We start from the raw sequence: 20311 nt of genomic DNA, 5'->3' as shown, positions 1-20311 counted from the left end.
GTTTTTGCTTCTTGTAAATAACTGGTATGTTTAAAGCGACAGAACACACTCTGTTCAGGCATACTAGTAACTCTAAACTCAGCAACACGTTCTGCTCTGCTGCAACTTTAGAGCTGCATTCGCTGAATCTTACAGTACATTGTTAAACCTGGCAGCATTTCAAAAAACTCAGACATCTGCTGGGAGAAGTGGGATTTTCTAAGAAGCGTGTGTGTGTGTGTGTGTGTGCGAGAGAAGAGAAAGGGCGAGCGAAAGCGAGAGAGACGGAAAAGGCGGGGATGCCGACAGCGAAATTGTCACGGCTTGGAGCTTCGTAGACTATCCCCGTTTAACACTTCCGCTTAGCTGGTTCCTTACTAAAGCTTGGCGTGTATGGTTTTTACATCGACGATTACGATTACTTTTTGCTTCAATTTTTTAATTTCGACAAGTACGCGCGCATGCGGCTCTCTTTACTGGTCAGCACATTTAAGGCCAAGATTATCGCAGAGGATTGGTGCAGTGGTGCCGCAGTGAATCGTGCTCAGACTGCAAGATGGGAACAAAACAGAGAATAGGCCAAGAAAGGAGCCAGTGCGCTCACCTTTCGCAACTCACCTCACCTGCTGCTTTGTCATTTACTTTGCATGTGCAAAACACTAGTGTATAACATATTAGATATTTTTAAATCGATGCCTCTGCTTTAGTTAACGCGTGACTTACATTTTAGGCTTGTCATTTCACTCAGAGCTCGTCAGCGAATTTTGCAGTTTGACTCTCATTGGTCTTTGTTACTTGTTAGTTGACGTTTTGGCGCAAAGATTGTTACACGTTCTCTCGATTACTGAACAGGCTAGTTGCAATTTATTGGGATTTGAAAAAATATGCTTTGGCTTGGTAGCTCGAGAGCAAGGTAACAAAATCACATTGAGTCTGCCCAATCAATGGTAAGTTGGCTGTAGAAGAACATGCTTTAGGGATTTACCTGTTAACAAGCAAGGTTTGTTGGACCTCAATATTCTAAAGTTGGGTTGGTGTATTGGAAACAGTCCTTGATTGTAGGGGTTGTAGGCTGGAGAAGGGGGTGGGGTGTCTACCATGGTGACGCGTTTATAAAGAGATACATCTCCAAATTAACCAAATGATGTGGAGTAGTCACTGCTGCACTCCTGAAGTCGTCCTGCGCACTTTTGGAAGCTTTCAAAGAAAAAACATGAACATGAGCCAAAAAACTGTTCAGAAAGCTGGTTTTCGCTGCCTTCGACACAGATGTTGTATGCCATGCTGTCGTTAAACAGGCAGCAGAATGCACCAAGCAGCATTTTAAAGAGGACTTCAGTAAGACGACGTACTGCATACCTGCAGATTTGCACGACTTTTTAGAAAAAGTAGAAGAGCTTTTAATTGTGACGGACACATTCTAAATGGCAAATTGAGAGAATCATGACTGCTGTCGTCAACACTTCTAAACAACGAGCCCTGTTGTGAGCCTTGTAAAAAGCCCATTTGAAAATGTCACATCGTACTAGGTAAGTGAATGTTTGGACTCTGTCGGAAAAGGCAATGTTGTCGTTTTTATACTTTTAACATGTTTTTGGCTTCGGTGTGAGCTCTAATGCATGAACACGTTTTGGCACTGGTTTAAGGCCTTTCTACCCTCAGTATGCATAGGTACTGTAACATACAGTGAAAAACATTTCAAATATTCTTATATTGGTTTTAATTACTGATAACTCTTCAGCCTTCCAAATGCCTGTTGCATGTGCTCTAACTGGGATAAGCAATTTTATTTCTTTGAAACATAATCTAGATTTATGATAGTGGAAAGAGACTAGTCAACCTGAAATATCAGTTACAGCATTATTCATAATTCAGCTATTTCATTTTAGAGTTCCGTTTCTTCCTTACACAGAATAAAGCTCTGAATAAATATAAAATTAAAATTATAGATTCGGAGAGTTTATTTATTTATTTATTTATTTATTTTGTTTAGTTTCATCTGACAGTAAATAGTGGCTCCATTTTCAGGATGATACCTTTCACTATTTGAACGGTATTGTTAAATAAGCATTTTAAAAATATCCCACCACACTTATCAAGCTTAATGCAATTGGATTAGGGAACCGAATAAGATAGGACAGTATACATGTGTCAATTTCTGTATAAAAGGATTTGTCTCAGAGATACTTGAACACATTGATCAGTTAGGTCTCTCCATCAAAAAGTTAATACTTGGTAATCCACATTTACAACATATCCCAAGAGATCATCTGAAACACTTGGATCACTAACAAACTGATGATCCAAAGCAAATAATATTATTAATGGTTGGAAAGCAGCACATCATCTGTAATTCATTGTTCCCTGGCTGTTTTTTTTCATAACAACAGGTGTATCCACAGTGGCTAAGAAATGTTTCTCACATTAGTGTTGTGGCTTAGCATTATTCTGTCAATGGAGGACTAAAGTATTGTACTGTGATCAACTATTCTTTTCTCTGTTAAAATCCAGTGCCTTCAACATTATCACAAATTATTGAAATTCATTTTTTTAAAATGTTACTTCTATACAGCAATGATGTTTAACAATAAACATTCTAGAATTTCCTTCTCATCTGTGTCCGTAATCTCTCTTTGAATTTTGCTTGTATTGTGACCTGTCAATTTCTAGGCGCATAAATGCAGTTTGCAAAATCAAAAACTGTATGCTGGTCTTTATACATATATAAAGGGTAACTTATGTCTTGATTTATGATGATGGAGTGTAAATCCCAAGGTATCGACCATCTTGAGGGCAGTTTGCTTGACAGAGGTTGGCTTTGAGAATATTGCCCTGGCGAAACAAAGATGGACTTTAAATTTGTGACAAGAGCAAGATGCCAAATTAATATGGTATTTTCTCATGAGACTTGCCATAGTAAATGATTAAAAAATGTTTTGTGGGGCAGTAGGTTGTGTTGGATTCAGTTGTGTTGTGTTAGTATAATATGCACTGGCTGGAACTCAGAGAGTACTGAGTGATATTCAACAAGATTCCAAGAACAGCTATATAATATTTTGGGTCTCTGAAAATCAAGATTTTAAATATGTCTGCTCTTTTTTAAATACCCTCGCAAAAATACCCCTTGTCAAATATTCGTTCTAAATGTAACACTTTCCATTTATTTGGTATTTCCCTATATATATTTACCTCTGTCTTGCTATTCTCCTTAATTGTGTGCCCTACATCACAGCTGAATCTCCTGCAGGAGTGGGAAGTATTTCTGGATGTACAGTCAATACATTTTAGTAAAAAGTAATAGTATTAATAATGTTGATTTCTTAGCACAATGAAAACATATCTACAGCCCTGTTAGTTGTAACCAACTTTCTCCGACTTTGAAAATTGATTTTGTTTGCCTCCGCTAAAGACATTGTAAAATAAAACTCTGGGGGTAATCAAATCATTTGCCACATGAATGAAAGCTAAACACTAAGGGGCATATTTATACTCTGCACCGAATTAGTGTCATTTTTTTTAACTCTAATTCGGTGCAAAACTAACTCCATATTTATACTTTGGTGCTAGACCCCTCTAGCACCAAATTTATGGAGTTAAAGTCATTTTTTGAAAGTGGAGACCTACTTTGCCTTAATGAGATGCAAGGTAGGCGTTCCCGTGCAAAATATGACTCTATGGCCTTAACGCCATATTTAGGGGCATATTTATACTCTGCGGCATATTTATACTCTGTTTGCACCGAATTAGTGTAATTTTTTTTACTCTAATTCGGTGCAAAACTAACTCCATATTTATACTTTGGTGCTAGACCCATCTAGCACCAAGGCCCTGATTTAAACTTTTTTTGCACCGCATTAACGTTATTTTATGACACAAAAGTGGTGCAAACTTACAAAATATTGGCCCTTATTTATACTTTTTGCTGCAAAACTGCACTAACTCAGTTTTGCACCAAAAAGTTTAGCACCGGCTTGCACCATTTCTGTGCACCAGCCGGGCACCATATTTATGGAATGGTGCAAGCCGGTGCAAAGGGTAGGCTAGAGTTGAAAAAAAAATGACTTTAGTCGGGTGGGGCTGGCAGTATAGAAGAAGAGGGTTTAGCGCCAAAAAATGGCTTTAGGCAGGTTAGAGTAAAAAAAAAATGACTCTAACCAGATTAGCGTCATTTTATGGTGTGCTAAACCTACCATGCCACATGACTCCTGCCTTAGAAAAGGCAGGAGTCATGCCCACCACCCCAGTGGCCAGAACAGAGGACAGGGGTCCCCTGGCCATGGCCATTGCACCCTGTGCCATGTATGGGGGCCCATTTCAGGGCCCCCTATGGTACTTTAAAAAATAAAATGCACTTACCTGTACTTACCTGGGATGGGGTCCCCCATCCTCGTAGTCCCTCTAGTGTGGGTGGGGGTGCCCCTAGGGCCTAGGGAGGGCACCTCTGGGCTTATTCCATGGTGTTCCACCATGGAAATAGGGCCACAGGTCCCCTAACGCCTGCCCTGACCCAGGTCTTAAAAAATGGGGCAAAGCAAGCTTTGCCCCATTTTTTGACCCCTCCTCCCTCCCTTGCACCATTTTTACATGGGAGTATAAATATGGTGTTAAGGCCATAGAGTCATTTTTTTGCACGGGAACGCCTATCTTGCATCTCATTAAGTCAAGGTAGGTTTCCACTTCCAAAAAATGACTTTAACTCCATAAATTTGGTGCTAGACGGGTCTAGCACCAAAGTATAAATATGGAGTTAGTTTTGCACTGAATTAGAGTAAAAAAAAATTACGCTAATTCAGTGCAAACAGAGTATAAATATGCCCCTTAGCGTCAAAAAATGATGCTAATCTGGTCAGAATCATTTATTTTGACTCAAAACTGCCTAACGTCATTTTTTTTTAAGCTAGCCTACCCTTTGCACCGGCTTGCACCATTCCATAAATATGGTTCCCAGCTGGTGCTAAAAAATGGTGCAAGCCGGTGCAAAGGTTTTTGGGGCAAAACTGCCTTAGTGCAGTTTTGCACCAAAAAGTATAAATAAGGCCCTAAAGCTCTGCTGCTGCAAACAGTAGGCTTCTCAGCAATCACATTTCAGCATTGAAAAATATGATAGTATCACTTTATCAGTGCTTCCTCTAGCCACGATTCTTTATTAAGGCATATTTCCATGAACTCTGGTGCGCTCACTAAACATGCTGCCAAGTCTACCCGGTCCTGCTTTTTTAATGTAACATTCTGTAGGGCCTGCATCGTCCTTGCTTATGATTCCAAATTAGGTGGGATTTTGTAAATTATACATGTTATTGCGATTTTTAATTTTTCATGGCACACTTTTTGACTTGGCTGGCGTTGCAGAATAAAGAAGGATATCTAGTATTTGCAAAAGGGAAAGGAAGCACACTTTCTAGGTTATTTTTCTCTTACATAATATATACAAACATATTACCTAATATGTTGGAGACCCAATACTTTTGTATTTAGGGTCACTAGTTGGTACATTAACTTGGAACATTTTATAGACAACTTGTCCCTTTCCTAACTTTTAACCCCTTCTGTTCTAGCCCTCTTCCTCCATTACACAAATATGCCCCAAATTCTGTATGTATTAGTTTTGCTTACCCACCTCACAACACTATTTGATACAGACATTTATATCTGATCATTCCATGTATAAATTACTAGTGCAGCAATCGATATTTTGGTCAGCTCATCTGTGACCGTGGTTAATGTGGATAAGATGTTGCTATATGTTTGGACATTTTTGTGGCGACCAGCTAAGTGCCACCATTTCTTATGCAGAAAGTGCCCAGATCGCTAAAGAAATTATAATGTTAAACCACTGAATATGCTTACTGTAAATCGCACTTATCTTATTATATTTTACCTTATAATGTTATGATGTCTACGCTCTTGGAAAAACAAGTTTTTTTGAGACACCTGTTTTAAAAATCTATCAAAATGAAAAAAATATTCATCCTTTGAAAAGTTCATTTACTTGAATTAAAAATAAATAAACATGTACTACCCCTGATACTGCAGTATTGTCAAATCATTGTGTCTGTTATACCAGGAATAGTCACAATGCTAAGATGAAGGGTATTCTCTTTATTGTTGTTGGCACAATGCCTAATGTCAGCACGACAATAAGTGCTTTTCTAAATGTGAAGCTCTGATATATAGATTTGCACATAAAACCCCTTTTATAATTTTGATATTTACTTCAAAATTGTATTTCCTGTGGTGTGAACTATCCCTCTCAGCTGAGCTCAGCCTATGCAAAGGATTCAGAAACATTGACTATTACCAACACAATCACAATTCAAATAAAAACAGTGTTAAAACTAATCATAAGTGTAATTTAAGTGTTAAATCGTTAGTGGGCACAAGCAAATAAAGCAATTGATGCTAAAGCTTTATGAACAAAAGCAGTGTTGATCTCTCAACCAACTACCGAGCTAAACCATTATGTGAGAATGGAGTTTAAAGTTGGTTTTAATATACCTGTCTCTGTAGCTCTTAGAAAGACAGTATTCACAATATTTTCACAGCACTGCAAGAGCAAGTGCTACAAAACCAAACATAGTATCTCAGGTAGATGAAGTATGTGGATCAATAAAACAATCAGAAATAGTTCTGCGTTTTTATTGTATATCAATAAAATTTTCAATAAAAATGGGCAAATTGAATTTTAAAGTGCTGCTGAACTTTGAGTACACAACTAAACTAGGTGTTTTGATAACAAACTCATTATGCTTGCATTGTCATACTCCTAGACAAGAAACATATCTTGTTCAATAGATCAACGGTGAAAAGATAGAAAGCTTCTTCTAAATGCTGGAGATAGGAGGGCTGGGGAGTGCAAGAGTCAAAGGATTTAATATATGCATGGGTATTCTCATAGATAAGGATTCATTGAAAAACACACCTTCTCTCACACATTGGACCCCACAGCACAATGGGCACAGGTGCATGCATTTTCATTGTATTTGTGGTATTTTTATATTACGAAGAGATGTGTTCACATGTAGTCCTTTGGTTATATGAGCTTAGGGAACAAAACTTTGAGATAAAACATGCCCGTGGAAGACATGCCCTAGAATTTGGGCCATAGTGCTCCGGTGTAGGGCAACTCAAGTCTGGTTTGTGTAAGGATATGACACCCTGCCTACTCATTTGTCAACAATAAATTCATTTAAAAAATAAACTTATACAAAAATAACCCATTGGACCTTATTACAAGTTGAATGGAGTGGAATTCCCATGTGGACCCCCTCCCAACCCTTATCCAAGGCACAGTGAAGCATGAAATGATCCACCCTGCCAAGCAATGCCTTTCTCTTTCTCTTCGCTCAACCAACACATTTTCCACCTCCTCTGAGCAAATGCGAAATATGGTATTACTCTCCACAGAAAAGACCCTACTTCAAAAGAAGCAACTCACCAACATATAACTGTGAGGAGGGAAAATTCTACAAGACTTCTGCCTGTGACCAGAACTGAGGGCCAAGGCCTTCTAGTCTAACCACTGGGCGAGGAGACATCACTGAGGAAAACCAAGACCACCTTCCTTGGAGCCTAGAGCACCAGACCCTGCCGGCTTGTCGAGACCAGTGTGCCCTGTTTGGAAGAGAAGAGCGTTGGAGGGAGCGAGGGCCAGGGGGAAGCCCTACAGTGAATACTCCCTGTGCGAGGTGTGAGGATTCAGCTGTGCACTGATCGCACATTAGCTCATATACAAGGCTTTTTTCGGTGCCCCCTGTTTGCCAGGAGAGGACCACCATGCGAAGTGTGGAAGGCTCCAAGCCCACACCACCTCATTGTGGTGACCTCATATGACAAGGTGCCACTTGTGACTTAATTGGGCAGTAGCGTGAGACTTTCGTCTGCCATGTCTAGGGCGATTGCAATGAAGAGTCAGTGCCAGATAGTGAGCACCCTGAATGCCAGAAGGGGCTGCTGGTATCGCTTTGGCCAACTCTTCTGGTTGTTGCTCAAACAAAAAAGATTACTGAAGTCACCAGCGTGTCTAGCGCATGAATTACACCTGACTGTTTCCTTGATAATCGTAGGATGCCACTGAGTACTTCCCAGCCTTGCCAGAGCTCCAGTAAGGAGCCAGAGAAATCCCTCCTCTTTTTACTATGGAAAGCACAACCTACCTTTTGTGTATCCTGAGCTGGAGCAGCTCCGATCACTTGAATCCGACGGATAGCGAAGCTCAACAGGGAGAGCCTGCTCTACTATGTGCTGCAGCATCCACTGCGAGCAGCCCAACTTTGCCGTACATGGTTCGTACTTTGGTGCGCCCAAAAAGAGGGTACTCTCTGAACCACTGAGCACTGTCACACTGCTGGAGTAAGACTGATACCAGGTGTTTGGGGTCCCAAGGGACTCAACGCTGAAGGTGCTGCAGTACATAGATACTTTTGTCTGAAAGCCTAAAGAATGAAAGTGGAACTCTTGGTTATGGCCTAATAGTTTGCATTTCCTGATGCAGCTCCAGTGAATGTGGAATAACCCTAAACATGTTACAAGAAGGAGGGTGAGACAGGGTTTTGACTGTCAACTACTAGAGTCCCAACATAAAAGGGATTGTGTGTTGCTTCTCACTATTGTATTCATTTGCATGTGTAGAGATATAAATAAAATACTAAGGGGGTCATTACAACCCTGGCGGACGGTGTTAAAGCTGCGGTAATACCGCAAACAGGCCGGCGGACCAAAAAAGGGAATTATGACCGTGGCGGAAACCGCCAACATAGACAGCCACTTTAACACTCCAACCGCCACCGCGCTACAGACAAGCAGTGTGGCGGTCACCGCCAACAGACAGGCGGAAGACAATGTACCGCCCACAGTATTACAACCCGCCAATCCGCCCCCTTTTCCGGGGCGGATTCACCGTGGATAAAAACACGGCGGAAACAGCTTTTGCAATGGGAAAACACTCACCTTAACACACGCCACGAAGAAGGAGGCCACCATGGAGCCCGAACTCCAAATACTCCCTGCGCTTGTCTACCTGCTCTTCTACGAACATCAGCAACGTAGGCGCAGAAGAGAACGGTGAGTACTGCACCTACGACATAGGGGAGGGGGGAGGCAAAAGTCAGGGACACACACACGCAACACCCCCACCCCTAACCTGACCCTCACCCACTACAACACACACACCAACGCATTTCCAAACAACACAGTAATAACCCACAACCCCCCCGGAAGAATGCAAAGACAAAAGGAAATCAGTCCAAACATTGTAATGTATTAAAATAGAGTAACCAAATATATACAGATACATATAAATCATACATCACGAGTAGTACTGCAGGTATGCACATATCAATGTCAGTGGACCACTGGGCCCAAAATGCATGGGCGAGGCCCACACTAGATACCTGTCCACAAACGGAGAGAACACTGCAGGGTCATCAGATAGAAATACAACAGGCACCTCAGGGGGAAGGAAAGGGGGGGCACCTCAGCCGGATGACAGCACCACGCCAGATCCACGACGGGGCTCCATGCCCATTGATGTATCCTGGGGAGTGCAAAGCCACAGTCTCTCAAGTATCTACAGTGGGTGGGTTGCCCACTGCTTTATCCTGGTGAGTGCAAAGCCACAGTCTCTCAAGTCTCTACAGTGGGTGGTTTGCCCACTGCTTTATCCTGGGGAGTGCAAAGCCACAGTCTCTCAAGTCTCTCCAGTGGGTGGTTTGCCCACTGCTTTATCCTGGGGAGTACAAAGCCACAGTATCCCAAGTCTCTACAGTGGGTGGTTTGCCCTCTGTACCATTCTGGGGAGTGCAAAGCCACAGTCTCACAAGTGGATGCAGGTCACCACTGGTTCTGGAGGGTGACTGGTGCCGGAGTGCTTCATCCTGTGAAGGACAGACAGAGTGGATGCAGGTGTCCACTGGTTCTGGAGGGGGACTGGTGCCCAGAGTGCATCACGCTCCCCGTGACGGTCCCAGTTCCGTCACTGTCCCAGCTGCACATGGGCTAACAATACTTGATTTGGCGGTCTTTGCCTTGTTCAGCGGTCTTCTCCATGGCAGTGCTTTGCCCTGTTCAGCAGTGCTTTGCCATGGCGGTCTCTGGCCTGTTCAGCGGTGCTTTGCCCTGTTCAGCGGTCTTCACCATGGCGGTCTTTGCCCTGTTCAGCGGTGCTTTGCCATGGCGGTCTCTGGCCTGTTCAGCGGTGCTTTGCCCTGTTCAGCGGTCTTTGCCCTGTTCAGCGGTGCTTGCCTTTGCTGTCTCTGACCTGTTCAGTGGTGTGTGGCATTACGGTCCCTCAGTGCCCAGAGGGGCAGTGGCTGCCGGTGCCCTCCAGGTCACTGACGCTGGTGGTGGTTTCCGGACCAGTGACGATACTGCTGCCCTCCAGGGCACTGACTCTGGTGGTGGTCTCCGGACCAGAGACGATACTGGTGCCCTCCAGGGCACTGACTCTGGCGGTGGTCTCCGGACCAGTGACGACAATGCTGGCGGTGGCGTCCCGGCCGGCAGGGAGGATGGCGGCCTTCTCCGCCGTGCTGCTCTTACCAGACTTTGGAGACTTCTTCTGCCCCTTCACCACCTTGGTAAGTGTCACAGCTGACTCAGCACTCCCCCCGGGACCCTTGTGAGCTGTTTTGCCGGCAGGAGTATTCACCCTCTCCCGTCGGCCACTTTCCAACTTAAGCTGCTTTACAGGGGGTGGACTGGCAGTGCTTTGGCCCCGTGTCACACTGACTGCCCTGGTGGTCGGTGCACTCCACACACCTTTGACGCGCACCACTGGTCCCGGACTTTTTTTGGCTGAGGTGCTACTACGGGACCTATGAAGTGGAGGGGTGGGGGTGGTGGTAAAGAGGTCAACGTTGCTGAGGAATAGTTTCTTACGAACACTGGGATGGGTAGCTGGAGGGGGTCTGGGAGTGCAGGAAGAGGAGGTGGTTGTAGGAGGTGTTACTTTAGGTGATTTGGGTGCAGGTGCAGGTACTGGAGGCTGTCGTGAGGTGGATGGATGTTGGGTGTGTGGGTGCCCGCTTTTGTGTACTTTGGGAGGGGGCGTCACAGACACACTGGGAGTGGACACAGGGGACGTGTAAATGGTAGTGGGGGTGGTGAGTGCAGGTGAGCGGGGTGTGGTGCTGGGTATTCTGGTGCAAGTCCTAGTGCCTGTAGATGTAGTGCATGCAGGTGAGAGTGTAGATGACACTGGGAGGGAGGAGGGAGACGACGAGGAGGGGGACACAGTGGAGGCAGTGGATGTTGCTGTGTCTGTATGTGGGTGATGCTTGTGTGAGTGCCTGTGGGTTGTGTGGTGCTTATGTTTGCCTGAGCTACTTTTGGGTGTTGAGGTGTGTGCATGCTTGTCTGATGGTGTGCTTGGGATAGGCTGGGGTACAGGGGATTGGGTCTGGGTGGAGGAAGTTGGAGGAGGGAGGCTAGACACAGGGACAATGGCTGACATCAGTGCTGAGGCCAGAGATTGCAGGGTTCGATGAAGGGCAGCCTGACCAGAATGAATGCCCTCCAGGAATGCATTACCGTGTTGCAACTCCCTTTCTACACCCTGGATGGCATTCACATTGGTAGACTGCCCAACAGTGAGTGACCTGAGGAGGTCAATGGCCTCCTTACTGAGGGCAGCAGGGGTGACAGGGGCAGGGGCTGAGGTGCCTGGGGCGAAGGTGATGCCCACCCTCCTGGGTGAGCGGGCACGGAGCAAAGGCTGAGGGGCTGCTGGGAGGGCGGTGCTGGTAGGGGGGTGGCAGCTGTACCTGTAGAAGTGGGGGGCACAGATGGTGCCGCCACCACAAGGGAGCTCCCATCGGCGGATGAGTCCGTGTCGCTGTTTGGTGATCCGGTGACCGACGTGAAGCTCCCCTCGCCCTCCGTCCCACTGGTGTATTCAGAGTCTGTGGTGTGGCCCTCCATGCCATGTGGGATGCAGCTCCATCGTGCTCCGGTGCCACTGTACCTCTGCCTGATGATGCTGATGCACAAACGAACAGGGAGAACACAAAAGGGGGGGGGAGGCGACAGAAGAAAGACAGGTTGAGTGCATGGCTTACCGCTACCGTTGGCGGACAATACAGACACAGCAGCCCCCTGCACTACGCCGTGCTCTTGGTCTCTACAGATGCAATTCCTGGGATCTGGCCTACATGTCTATGGTGGACATCTGCACACATAGATGACACAGGGGCATTAATAACTTTACTTGGCACTCTACAGAGGTGGGGTGCGACATGGCCTGCTTTACAGAGGGGCCTAGCCTACGTAACTCGCCCTGGCCTAGGAAACCCACAGCCCTCCTCCCCCACCCAGACCCCTCCACTGCGCGCAAAGTCCGCTGAATGATGTTGTACTCACCCCCTTGTGTCTGCTGTGATGCCCTCAAGCGCCCATCCAACTCAGGGTAGGCCACCGCCAGGATCCGGAACATCAGGGGGGTCATGGTGCGACAGGCACCCCTCCCACGTTGGGACGCCAGCCCCAGCTGAGCCTCCGCCGTCTTCTTGCTCCAGCAGCGAATGTCCTCCCATCTTTTCCGGCAGTGGGTGCCCCATCTCTGGTGGACCCCCAGGGTCCGGACGTCCTTGGGGATGGCACGCCAAATGTCCTCCTTCTGGTGGGCGCTGACCTACATGACATGTACAGGGGAAGAAGAGAAGTCATTACCAACTGCACTGTCAATGTGAGTGGCCCCCATCCCTAACCTTGCCATGTGGCACATGCATTCACAGTCCTTCATGGTCGCTGAACTCGTCCCCCTTCCTACTGACATCCAGCACTCTCCACCCAGCATAGCCCATACAACGTGCTCCCTGTGTACTTACCTGTTGGTCTGGAGGACCGTACTGGGGGAGGACCCCGTCGACTAGCTTCTCCAACTCCTGAGCAGTGAAGGCAGGGGCCCTTTCCAAAGACGCAGCAGCCATTGTCTCTTCCAGACCGAGGTCACAGCAGCAATTGCAGTGTAGGTCCTCTCCTGTCGAAGATCAGGTATCGAGTGATTGAACAGATAGAAAATGGCGGTCACGTCCGCGGCAGTCACATCCGCGGCAGTGCGTATCATCACCGCTGGCGCAGTTCATCATTGGCTCCTGGGACCCATAGGGTCCAATGTTAACCAATGCAGCATTGCACCGCGATCTCCGACCGCCTACCGCGACGGTGTACAACGCCAGCGCAGTTACCTCACATCCCATTGTCCCACTTTACAGGTCAGGCAGCCGCCATTTCAGGGGCCCACATGGCTTCATTTACTACTGCGTCACACATACCTAGGCCAACACTCCACACACATACAGAAAGAGTTATGTAATAGGTGTCGTGTTCGGTGTAGCTGTGGGTACATACCTGGGAATTTGTTGACTCTGTGATCACTGTTGTCCTTCTAAGGCACCGTCAGCTGGGACATTTGAGGAGATGGCGGAATCCTCTGGTGTACAGACCGCTGGTGGACCTGTTAACAATGGAGGAGCGACATTTGATCATCACCTACAGGTTTGACTGTGCCACAGTCCAGGAACTGTGTACCCAGTTGGTGCCAGACCTGATGTCACCAATCCGCCATCCCACAGGAATACCCCCTGAAGTGCAGGTGTTATCAGTGCTCCATTTCCTTGCAAGTGGATCATTTCAAACAACAGTGGCCATGGCATCAGGGATGTCCCAGCCTATGTTTTCCAACGTGTTGTCCAGAGTGTTGCTGAAACATGTAAGGAGCTACATCGTTTTCCCTCAGGTGGAGGATTTGGCTACTGTTAAAGGTGACTTCTATGCCCTGGGACATATCCCCAACATCATAGGTGCTATTGATGGCACCCATGTAGCTCTGGTCCCCCCCACAGGAGTGAACAGGTGTACAGGAACAGGAAGAGTTATCATTCCGTGAATGTACAGATGGTATGTTTGGCAGACCAGTACATCTCGCAGGTAAATGTTATGTTCCCTGGCTCAGTGCATGACGCCTACATCCTACGAAATAGCAGCATCCCGTATGTGATGGGTCAACTCCAGGGGCACCGTGTGTGGCTATTAGGGGACTCTGGTCACCCCAACCTGTCCTGGCTATTGACCCTAGTGAGGAATCCCAGGACCAGGGCAGAGGAACGCTACAATGAGGCCCATGGGAGGACTAGGAGGGTGATCGAACGCACCTTCGGCCTCCTGAAGGCCAGGTTCAGGTGCCTCCATATGACAGGTGGTTCCCTATTCTACTCACCAAGGAAGGTGTGCCAGATCATCATCGCCTGCTCAATGCTTCACAATCTTGCTTTGCGACGCCAGGTGCCTTTTCTGCAGGAGGATGGTCCAGATGACGGTGTTGTGGCAGCTGTGGAGCCTGTGAAGCCTGTGGACAGTGATGAGGAAGCTGAGGAAGAAGACATAGACAACAGGGAGCCAGTCATACAGCAATATTTCCAGTGACACACAGGTGAGAACAATTTTTTTTACTATTACATTCACTTTCACACTTCTACCTCTATTCTGTCTGTCAATTAGTAGCAGTATTTGTTAACTGAGTTGTGCATTTCCATTACGGTTTCACAGGTGTGGTTACCAACGTTTGTCATCTGCTTGCATCCTTCATGGACATGTGATGTGTGACATAGGTATGTTGGCATTACATTAGAAAACGCATTTTGTCACTGTCATTGTTAATACACATTTTCAAAATCACAGACTGACTCCAGATTGTTTTGTGGTTCAAGGGTGTTTATTGAAGTGCTAATTATTGGAGGGGGTGGCAAAATGGTGATGGGTGATGGTGGAGGAATGTCCATGGCAGAGTCCAGTCTATTAGTCTCACAAGTGCACTGCCCACATGGGCATGGGAAGTGGAGCTGGGGCAGTTACAATGTGGACAGGGTAACAAGGTGGGACAGTGGGAGGACAATCAGGGTGGTCTCATTTCCTGGAGGGGGTCTTGCCATCTTGCTCTGTCCTGTTCCTGGATCTCAGAGACCGCTTGCGGGTGGTTCTCCGTCTGCAGGGGGTGGGGTGCTGGTGTGGTGGTCCTGTGGTGGGGCGTCCTGTCCACTAGCGCCGGCGGAGGTGGTGGGCAGTTCATCATCCAGGCTAGTGTCAGGGGCCCCTTGGAGTGCCACGGTGTCCCTCATGGTCTTTTGTATGTCCTTCAGCATCCCTACGATGGTGCACAGGGCGGAGCTGATGGTTTTGAGCTCCTCCCTGAACCCCAAATACTGTTCATCCTGCAGGCGCTGGGTCTCCTGAAACTTGACCAGGACCGTAGCCATCGTCTCCTGGGAGTGGTGGTAGGCTCCCATGATGGAGGAGAGGGCCTCGTGGAGGGTGGGTTCCCTTGGCCTGTCCGCCCCCTGTCGCCCAGCAGCCCTCCCAGTTCCCCTGTGTTCCTGTGCCTCCGTCCCCTGGACCGTGTGCACCCAGGTCCCTGTTGTTGTTGGGGTGGTGGGTTACCCTGGGTTCCCTGTAGTGGTGGACACACCGCTGATTGACTTGTCCTGGGTACAGAGGTAGGGACCCGCTGGGTGGGTGCTGTGCTGGTGTTACCAGAGGGTGGAAGGTCTGTGGTGGCCTGTGCCTGTGCAAGGGGAACCGACTGTCCCGAGGCCCATGATGGTCCCGGCTGGTCATCTTGATCCAGTTCGCCAGAGCTGCTGTCGTCACTGTGGGCCTCTTCTGTGGGTGGAGTGGAGATGTCTGGACCCTCCTGTCTGGTGACGTTACGTAGTGGTCCTACAGGGGTATAAGAGCATGATTATTGCATGTGTGTGTGTCATGGTGTGCAATGGGTGGGTGTGCGTGTACCCCAGTGCAAGCATTCCTGTGTGGGGGCTTGTATGATGATGGTTGGAGGGATGCTATGGGTATGTGCAGTGAGCATGCTTTAGTGCTGGGTGTCCATACTTAGTTGTGTCATGCAGGGCTTGGTGATGGGATGGGTGGTTTGTGTTATTAGTACATTAGTGAGGAGTTGTAGTGATAGGGGAGGGGGTGAGGGTGGGGGTGTGTGATAGCATGCAGGTAGGGTGGGGGATGTGATAGTTAAGATTTGACTTACCAGTGTCCATTCCTCCACCGACTCCGCCGAGGCCCTCTGGATGCATGATGGTCAAGACCTGCTCCTCCCATGTTGTTAGTTGTGGGGGAGGAGGTGGGGGTCCGCCGCCAGTCCGCTGAATCGCGATGTTGTGCCTGGAGACCACTGAACGCACCTTCCCCCGTAGGTCGTTCCAACTCTACCGGATGTCCTCCCGATTTCTTGGATGCTGTCCCACAGCGTTGACCCTGTCGACGATTCTCCGCCATAGCTCCATCTTCCTGGCTATGGAGGCATGCTGCACCTGTGCTCCAAATAGCTGTGGCTCTACCCATAGGATTTCCTCCACCATGACCCTGAGCTCCTCCTCGGAAAACCTGGGGTGTCTTTGGTGTAACATGGGGTGGTGTAGGTGATGTATGGGGTGGTGTATGTGTTGATGATTGTGGTGATGTGTGGTGGTGGGGGTGTTTTGAACGTGGATTTTGTATGGGTGATGGTGTTGTGTGCCTCTGTGTGGTGGGGTTATCTATTGCTGTAGTGTCTCTCTGGCCTTCATCTCAAATTTTTTGTCGTAGGTGTTTGTGGGTGATGTGGGTGTGTGTTTTATATTGTAATGGGTGTGTGGGAGTGGTGTTTGTATGTGTATCAGGTGTGTGTATTTTGAATTGTCCAATGTGGCGGTGTTTTGGAGATGTGTGTGTATTTTGAGCGCGGCGGTGTGTACCGCCAATGGAATACCGCGGTTGAAAGACCGCCGCGTGGATTCGTGGGTTGTAATAGCATGGGCGTGTTTCTGTTGGCGTGACGGTGGAGGTTTTGTTTTCTCCAGTTTATCACTGACCTTTGGTGTGGCGGACTTGTGTGGGTGTCTGAATTTCGGCGGATTCCGAGATGTGGGTCATAATAGCTGTGGCGGAATTCCGCAGCCGCGGCGGTGTATTGGCGGTCTTCTGCACGGCGGTAAGCGCCTTTTACCGCCAATGTTGTAATGACCCCCTAAGTTTTTTAATAAAAGCAAGTATTTGGCTGAACATTGATTTATTGTTCATACTGTCGGCATCTTGAGTTATGAGTCATGTTCACTGACCTGTATCTACAACCCCATGACCCTCCGAGGGAGCCTTGACTATTCGACCACAGCTACCACTGAGAGTTGAGTGCTGAATGGGTACTTGGCCCAGTTTAGTGGGACATATAGTAGGATGGGCACCAGGGCCTCAGGAGTAAAAGGCCTCAAGCACCATGGTTGAGACCAGCAACCCCTGCATGCCCCTGGCCCTCTGAAAGTGGTGCTGACAAAGCACAAGACAGAGGGCCTCATTTTGACTTTGGCTGCCTTTTCAGAAGACCGCTGTGGTTGCGGCCCCAAAAGACAGACATGTTGGCAGTTATCCGACTGCCGTATAACGAATCACACTGTGAAGACCACCAAAAAACATCCACAAATCTGACACCATCAGGAGACAGGAGGGCAGGAAAGAGGCAGTTCCACCACCAGCACCAACAGCCCGATACAATTCCACGCACAAGGAAGGACATTTGGAAGAGATGGAACGACCTTAGGGGGAAGGTGCATTCCGTGGCATCACAACACCAGATAGCCGTGCAGAAGACTCCCCCACAGTTCACATCTTGGACATTCTGCATCCTGAGGGCCTAACTGGAATACCTGTGGGACTGTATTCTGTTAAGTACTCACAACGACCATGTCACACAATTGTCGTGTCCTGCATGCTTCCTTACCACCCAAATACTCCCCAATTCACTGTATGTGTCACTACACCTACTACCTATCCACCTAATGCCCCTCTCCTGCATGCCACACCTCCACCTAGCCCAACTGCCCACACAGCCCTTGGCAAAGGCACGGATAGCATTGGATAATACTAGCACTACGACTCCCACAATGCACTAGCCCATCTTCGTGAAAACCAGGAATGTGCACATGACATTACATCTCTTGCATGTATGACTATTGTACTAGCTATACCAACTAGATGGTACGGCCGAGGACCACTACATGGCAATTACAGCAATGCAATGGCACGTCACAATGACAAACAAGGCTAAACACAGGTCCAGCACAGTGACTAATCCAATTGACCACTAATCAGGATCCACATCCCGGAAATTGACCCACAATGATATGGAATGTAAGATGGCAGACTCCATGCACATGCACAACATGCACAGACAAGTCAATTAGCCTTGCATACTCACATACCATCCCCCCACTGAGTCACCATGCTGCATTCCATTTCCCCTCACAACTAACAAGCCGGAATAGTCACTAGCTAACAGTCCTGAACAGTCATGTGAACTATCAGACAGTACCAGAACCCATCCTCAGAACCAAAGTCACTAAACATGAATGACACCAACCTAAATGGAGTATGGTACACATGTTAAATACCCCTATCTACTACCATTGGTATGCTGTGCCGCATCTGTCATACTCATTGCTGGGAATCATGTCAAGCCACTGTATGCATATGATAAAGAGATAACCAAATGCACGTTCAATATTTAACTCTGTCTCTCACTCCATCCACAGGTACCCCTGCCAGTGCCGCCATGGAGAAGATACCAGAGACTGCCAGCACTCCGCAGAATGAAGGCCCCAGTGAGGACAACAAGTCTGGATGTCTGGACACTGATGACCTAACTGGCCGATCTGGGACATCTGGTCAGTCTATGACTCCCTGCCTCACCCTGCCCACAACAATCCCCCCAACCCTGTGGCTTCTACATTACAGCCAACTCTTCGTCCCCAAACCTGTGTCACAAGGGCTGTTCAAACTATTGTGTGCCCCACAGTATAGGAACCGGAGCAACCACTCACACCCCAGACAATGAAGGTCCTGCAAAAAGTGGGAGTGGGCACAGGCACATGGGAGCAGGGGGCGTGGGAGGGAAGCTGTAGGCCAGAGCTTAGAGCCCCCAAGGGCCAGGAAACCATGTCCCAAGTCCTGGGAGAATACAGACAATCCGAGGACAGGATGGGCCAGATCATCACCATGTTGGTGGAAAATCGAAGGCTGCAGAGGGAATACCAACAGGAGGTCATGCAACAGTAGTAGGCACACAATGCCACCATGGCCTCTATTGCAGGGGTGCTGAGGGACATAAACACCACCCTGTGTGCTTCCTTCACCCACCAGCAGGCCCCTTCCGCTAGCAACATAACAACTGAGCCATCCACATCATCAGCAGCTAGTGGAATGGAGGCCCTGGCAGGAGAACCACAGCACTCAGAGACCCCTCCCTCTGTAGCTAAAGAACCACCCTGCAAACCTGGGTTTCTATCCACACATCCGGCTGGAGCAGATGCCAAGTCCCAACCCACTGCCAGGAAGTGAACCCTACCTGATTTGTCTCCCTTCTGGGCCACTGAGATATCCTGTTGACTGTTCAATGACATAACTCCATCTTCCCATTGGCATATGGACACTGGACCTGTGCATCCAACTGCTGCACCACCTACTCTGATGATTCCATCTACCATTACTTCACTCACCACCTGTTGGACAATGTATGCACCATAACTTTTTAGTCACAATTTCATTATATCCACAATAAACACCATGGAATACTACTGTATATATGTCTTCATTAAAACATAAACAAATGTCATGATTGCTAAATGTGATCTGGTTATGCCCACCTACATCCAACAGACAGTGTAATGGACAGCAGAGGGAGGCATCCTCAGCAGGACACACATTACAACAGTTATGTCCCAGGACATGTGTCAAAGAGTCAAAAATTCAGGGCCACACAAGAGTATAGTCAGTATTCCAGCCTGAAAAAAGACAACAACAGGGAGTAACATCAGGATGGAAGGCATGGAGCCACGGAAAGCACATATGCGGCTCATAGATGTCATGCCCAGTGTAGAATACCTCCTAAGCAGGGGGCCCCCATATATTACCTATACATCATCATGTCACAAATTATTCTTCACAAATCACTTAAGCTGCCATCTGTCATGTACAACCCTCTATTCCCTAAAACTTTTAGCAATGGCTAATGACTATGAATGCCTCATGCCATAGGTAGCAGAGGCACATATTTCAATACCACTTTCAGTAGGTGAAATGATATGATAACAGGAGAATGCAACAAACATAGCTCAATAATGGTCTGAACATAGGAGATGTGAATGTAGGAAACTGCAGTGAGTACGCTTGTTAGAGTTGAGATTCTACATTCAATCAGTCAGCCCTCCAACATCCACATAGGGGTAGGACCACATTACACCCCCACTGATGAGTCAACTCAAGATGACTATTGTCAGCAATTCATGTGGATATACAA

At 47.5% G+C, this 20311-nt stretch overlaps 1 long non-coding RNA gene across 1 annotated transcript in view; it reads left to right on the top strand.

Moving 5' to 3' along the window:
* The first annotated feature begins 407 nt into the window (after positions 1 to 407).
* LOC138285294 (uncharacterized) overlaps positions 408 to 20311 on the top strand; it is a 209173-nt gene continuing 189269 nt past the window's right edge. Inside the window, exon 1 of the long non-coding RNA XR_011201566.1 lies at positions 408 to 1508. This is a non-coding gene — a long non-coding RNA (uncharacterized lncRNA). The remainder of the gene's footprint in view (positions 1509 to 20311) is intronic.

The sequence above is a fragment of the Pleurodeles waltl genome, chromosome 3_1, assembly GCF_031143425.1.
Source record: "Pleurodeles waltl isolate 20211129_DDA chromosome 3_1, aPleWal1.hap1.20221129, whole genome shotgun sequence".
Classification (NCBI taxonomy): Eukaryota; Metazoa; Chordata; class Amphibia; order Caudata; family Salamandridae; genus Pleurodeles; species Pleurodeles waltl.
This window is presented reverse-complemented; position numbering and strand designations above follow the sequence as displayed.